The sequence below is a fragment of the Crocuta crocuta genome, unplaced genomic scaffold (assembly GCF_008692635.1).
Source record: "Crocuta crocuta isolate KB4526 unplaced genomic scaffold, BGI_CrCroc_1.0 scaffold580, whole genome shotgun sequence".
NCBI classification, from domain to species: domain Eukaryota; kingdom Metazoa; phylum Chordata; class Mammalia; order Carnivora; family Hyaenidae; genus Crocuta; species Crocuta crocuta.
In genome coordinates, this window is record NW_027527940.1 from 893,326 (window position 1) to 899,395 (window position 6,070).

Below are 6,070 nucleotides of genomic sequence, written 5' to 3' on the forward strand. Positions count from 1 at the left end.
ACACATGTGAACAAACACAATCACATTTAACAGACAACAGTTAACAAAAGATAGTGGTAGAGATGCAACCCAATTTTATTCCCTCCAATATTCTTTGATATATGTTTAAAGGTTTATACAATAAAGGGATTTTGACTTTATAATGGGTAAAGGTCATGTGGACAATTTTAGAAAGGGAGATAGAATAGTAGACATTTATTCGTCAAAGTAAAACAAATCAGAAAAAAAAGATAGTATTCTATGTTTACTTGATGAGCATAGACAAAGTTGTTTTCTTTCGCAAAAGTTTGAATCTTTTAAGGGATTATTTAGAAGGCAGAAATAAGTTGTTCTTCTAAATGTGAGAGGTATAATTCTTGTCTTATAATAAAACCAGTTTCTGACACATCCCCAAAGGCAAGGGAATCAAGAGCAAAAATTAACTATTGGGACCTAATCTAAATAAAAAGCTTCTTCACAGCAAAGGAAACAATCAATAAAACTAATAGGCAACCAATTTCCAATTTCCAATAGGAATGGAAAAAGATAGTAGCAAGCGACATATCAGATAAAGGGCTAGTATCCAAAATCTATAAGGAACTCACCAAACTCCACACCCAAAAAACAAATAATCCAGTCAAGAAATGGGCAGAAGACATGAACAGACACTTCTCCAAAGAGAACATCCAGATGGCCAAAAGACACATGAAATGATGCTCAGCATCCATCATCATCAGGGAAATACAAATCAAAACCACACTGAGATACCACCTCACGCTGGTCAGAGTGGCTAAAATGAACAAATCAGGAGACTATAGACGCTGGCGAGGACGTGGAGAAATGGTCACCCTCCTACACTGTTGGAAATGTAAGCTGGTGCAACCCCTCTGGAAAACAGTACGGAGGTTCCTCAAAAATTTAACAATAGAACTCCCCTATGACCCAGCAATAGCACTGCTAGGAATTTACCCAAGGGATACAGGAGTGCTGATGCATAGCGGCACATGTACCCCAATGTTCATAGCAGCACTCTCAACAATAGCCAAAACATGGAAAGAACCTAAGTGTCCATCAATGGACGAATGGATCAAGAAGATGTGGTTTATCTATACGATGGAATACTATATGGCAATGAGAAAGAATGAAATCTGGCCATGTGTAGCAACACGGATGGACCTTGAGGGTGTTATGCTGAACGAAATAAGTCAGGCAGAGAAGGACAGATATCATATGTTTGCACTTATAGGTGAATTAGGAGGAAGGTAATGGAGGACCATGGGGGAGAAGAAGGGGAAAAATAGTTGGGGAGAGGGAGGGAGGCAAACCATGAGAGACTCTTGAATACTGAGAACAAACTCATGGTTGATGGGGGTGGGGGGTAGGGGAAGGGGGGTGATGGGCATGGAGGAGGGCACTTGGGATGAGCACTGGGTGTTTTATGGAAACCAACTTGACAACAAACTATTTTAAAAAATAAATGAATGAAACTAGTTTCTAAATAACTTAAGAATAACCTTGTTTACATATCTTGTATCATTTCATTTATTCATTCACTCAACCAGCCAATACTTGTTATTCCCAAATATTTTCTGAGCCCTTATCATGGGCAACGTACTTACCAGTCACGGGTGATAACAAGAAGAATCAAAATGAATTGAGTAGAAAAGATGAGTTATGGCAATGAAAGTTAGTACTCACTAACTATCCAAATGCTTTCTTCCCTTTCCTGGCCTCCATGGCAATGAGGCTGGGGACACGTGACTAGGTCTGTACAGTGAACCGTGGGCTGAAGTGAGGTATGTCATTCTCAGGCTAAGGCAGCTGGGAATTTATGTGACTCCTCCAACTCTCTCTACCCCTGCAGCAATGACCCTGGAGGCTCCATTGTGCTAGATGACAAAGTTGCAGGAGGGTGAAGGATCCCACACCCACTTCAGATCTTGCCTGGATAAGATATAAATCTTTGTTGTGTTAAGCTCCTGAGATTTCAGGGTTGTCACCACACTATTGCCAAGTTTAGCCTGACTAATACATAGGCCCATAAACAATTACAATATGCCATGTAAAAAAAAAAAAAAGAGGTAAATTCAATGTGCCTTTGAAACAGGCAAAAGGCAAATTAACAAAGCTAGAGTTGCCACTTAAACTTCCAGTACTCAGTCATAGTACCCCCAAGAAGGAGTGGTTTTCCCCATGGCCTGGACTGAGTGCAGACATTTTTCTTGTTCTGGGATCCATGAAACAATGGACAATTTTATAGGTTATTGTTTAAACCCAGTAAATATACCAGAGAAGCACATCTAAATACATTAATACCCAAATCCAAAGAGACCCATCAAGCAACGTGCTCCTTCTGTGTGGTATGTCACTTTAGAAGGCATATCCTCACAAGCTTCAGACATCGTACTCTTTTAACATTTTACAAGGTAGCAGACTCCTAAATGTTTGCAGTGCTTTTCTTCCACCCCTAGGATAACAATGGCACATGACCATGACCTTTATGACATTTTTCCCCCAAATCCACAACCTCGGTCCAATCATGAGAAAACACCAGATGAACCCAAAGTGAGGGGCATTCTACAAAATATCTGACCAGGACTTTTCAAAAGTGTTAAGATGACCAAAGAAACAAACAAAAACAACAACTCAAGGAAAGACTGAGTAACTGTCAGAGAAGGAAATTAAGGAGCCATTATGACTCCAGGCAGCCTGGTATCCTGGACTGACATCAGAGTAAAAATTGGTGACATCTGAACGGTGTCTGTGCTTTGGCTAATAGTGTTGTACCAATGTTTACTTCATAGTTTTGATAAATGTGCTGTGGTTATGCAAGATATTAACACTAGGGGAAGCTGAGTGAAGGGTATATGGGACATCTCTATACTATAACTCTTCTGTAAATCCTAACTATGAAAGGGTTAAAAGTTTGAAGAAAGGAGGTTATAAAGGGTCTGGTTAATAAGACTGAATATACAGAAAGGAAGAAACAAAGGTCCATGTGAGAAGATGGATGTGTACATATGTGTATGTATGTATATGTCTGTCGGTGGGTCTGTGTGATGGTGTGTGGGTCTGGGTGTGTGTATGTGGTCGGGGGACATCTGGTGTCTGGGGTGTGTGTATGTGCCTCCTGGTGTGTGGCTGTGTTTATGTGTGTATATGTGAATTTATATGCACACAACTCTACTGTGAGGGAATTAACAAACTAAGGTACTTGCATAAGAGTGAGAGCATCCATAAATTTTGAGCCCTAGGCACCTTGCTTTCCTCACTCTACACCCAGTATTTCCAAGAAGAGCAAAAAAGCACAGAGGGGGCACCTGGATTTGAACCAGGGACCTCTTGATCTGCAGTCAAATGCTCTACCACTGAGCTATACCCCCCAATGGTAATAAGCTTCACATAAACACTTATTTCACTTTTACGAGTTACATCATACTTCATAAATACCTTTTATAGCTGAGGTTCTTCCTGGATTTAAATTCACCTTCAATTCCCTTCCAGCCACACCAGCACCTGCTTTTCCTGGAGCATATATATTCATTCTCTTCCCAGCACTTCAAGCTGAGTATAATTCTCCATATAATTCTCCAGTTTTTAAAATATACTACCAACTGCCTAGAAATCTCTGGGCACATCGGTGAATGTTTTCCCCCCACCCCCCACATCAATGAATGTTTCAAGTTTTATGGGTCACCAACAAGTATTAGACAGGGAGGGAGTCTTAACCGGGTATCTGCAAACTTCAGAGGTTCAGATGTAACTCTAATATTATAGGCAAATGTTGTGTATGTACGTACACTGCATGCCGTGTATGTTTTCATCAAATTTTCAAAGGGGACCTCATCCGGGATGAACTGTCTTATTTTACAGTCAAACAACAACGACCAGGTATTCCAAAGTCCAAAGTTTACCTCTGAACGCCTCTGATTCCTATTCTCTTTGGTTCCAGTCTGAGGATTTTTAATCTCATACATCTCTGAGACTGAGCAGAAAGGTCAAGGAAATCTCTGTCATGGCCACAAATCCTCCCTGAAAATGCTTGTCGCCTCCGCGAAGCTGTGTACCTAACAGCAGCCAGAGCTTCAGCTCACAAACTCTCTCAGGTCCCAGATACCCACTCCCAGTCGCTCCGCTCTGAGGCCTTACAGGAGCCTCAGAGCTGACACCTAGTGTGCCCCAAAACACACTTGTCACCTTCTTGCCCAAACCTGCACCTCCTCCGATTCTGCTTTGTTGTAATAATGACAGCATATCTTTACTGGACACTTGCTATGTGCCACACACAGGACTAAAGATTCCACCCATAACTTCCCAGAGAATCGTTAGGAAAATGCCATAAAAAAGATGTTATTATTAGCATATTGATTTTGCAGGTAGGGAACTGAGGCACAGAGTAGCCACACAGCCAGGAGGTGCTGAGGCCAGGATTCCAGGGTACACTCAGGGCTCAGAGCCCGGCCTGCCTCTTGAACTCTCTGACCAGTCTCTTCCCCGTCCTGGTTGGGGACACCACTGTGCACTCCATCATTTGGTCCAAACACAATGGTGGGCTTCTCTCACCGGCTCTTCCCTATTCCAGGTGATCTCTGGGGATTGTGGATTGTGCCTCTGATTTCGCTTAGGTCCATCCCAACCCCCACACCAGCAGTGCCACCACCTCCTAAATGGCCTCTCGGCCTCCACCCCTCACAGCCATCCCCCTGCTGCTCCCCAAGCAGCCTCTTTTACAATGGAGTCCAGGGGGGCGCCTGGGTGGCTCAGTCGGTTAAGCGTCCGACTTCGGCTCAGGTCATGATCTCACGGTTCGTGGGTTCGAGCCCCGCATCGGGCTCTGTGCTGACTGCCAGCTCAGAGACTGAAGCCTGTTTCAAATTCTGTTATCTCCCTCTCTCTCTGACCCTCCCCTGCTCACTCTCTCTCTCTCTCTTAGAAATAAATAAAAACATTTAAAAAAAATAAATAAAATGGAGTCCAGGGGCACCTGGGTGGCTCAGTCTGTTGAGCATCCGACTTCAGCTCAGGTCACGATCTTGTGGCTCATGGGTTCAAGCCCTACATTGGGCTCTGTGCTGATAGTGAGGAGGCTGCTTGAGATTTTCTGTCCCCCTCGCTCTCACTCCGCCCCTCCTCCACTCATGTTTGCTCTCTCAAAAATAAACAAACATTAAAAAAACATTTTTAAACTTTTTAACATTTATTTATTTTTGAGAAAGAGAGAGAGAGAGAGACAGCATGAGCAGGGGAGGGTCAGAGACAAAAGGAGACACAGAATCTGAAGCAGGCTCCAGGCTCTGAGCTGTCAGCACAGAGCCCAATGTGGGGCTCAAACCCACAACTGGTGAGATCATGATCTGAGCTGAATCTGGATGCTCAACCAACTGAGCCACCCAGGCTCCGCCAAAATTTTTTTAATCAAATATTAAGAAATTAAATGGAGTCTATCTAGGTCATGCCCCTTTAAATGCCTTCCTTAAAGATCCCAAGTCTCTTAGCATGATATGAAGAGTTCTCTTCGTTTGGATCCCTAACTGCCTCTTCGATTTCATCCTCTGACACACCCATATCACCTCCTGTGTTTTCACTGCCTCTACCTGCATCCATCTGGCCCCAGCCTCTGACAAGGCTGCCTGGGCAGCAGATGAAATGAAGGAGATAATTAATGGAAATAATTTAGACTGGAGCCTGGCCCATACACAAAGGACGTTAGTTATTATTCAACCATGAGCTATGGAAAATAATAAAACTAAAGTTGATCCATATTCTTCTGAAGCAAAAACTAGAATATACAGGGGGCACCTGGATTTGAACCAGGGACCTCTTGATCTGCAGTCAAATGCTCTACCCCTGAGCTATACCCCCAGTGAAATAAGCTTGTTTTTATAGTCTTTCTCTCTCTCGACTTCCTGGTTCTGAAACCTCCAATGACTCAGGAGAGCTATAATTAGAGGGAATGCTGCCTGGAAGGAGTCTGGGCATTACAAGTCTTAGAAGAAGTTTATTATGAAAAAAGACAGGATTCCTGAGACCTAAACTCTCTGAGCCAAGAAACTCTTCTTACACTTCCCAATACGCAGAGCCTTTCGGTCCA

General features: G+C 43.1%; 2 non-coding genes across 2 annotated transcripts; both read right to left on the minus strand.

Moving 5' to 3' along the window:
• Positions 1 to 3,290: 3,290 nt before the first annotated feature.
• On the minus strand, positions 3,291 to 3,362 carry TRNAC-GCA (transfer RNA cysteine (anticodon GCA)). Its single transcript has one exon. It is a non-coding gene; the product is annotated as a tRNA-Cys (tRNA).
• A 2,407-nt stretch (positions 3,363 to 5,769) lies between these two features.
• On the minus strand, positions 5,770 to 5,841 carry TRNAC-GCA (transfer RNA cysteine (anticodon GCA)). The gene has a single exon. It is a non-coding gene; the product is annotated as a tRNA-Cys (tRNA).
• Positions 5,842 to 6,070: the final 229 nt, after the last annotated feature.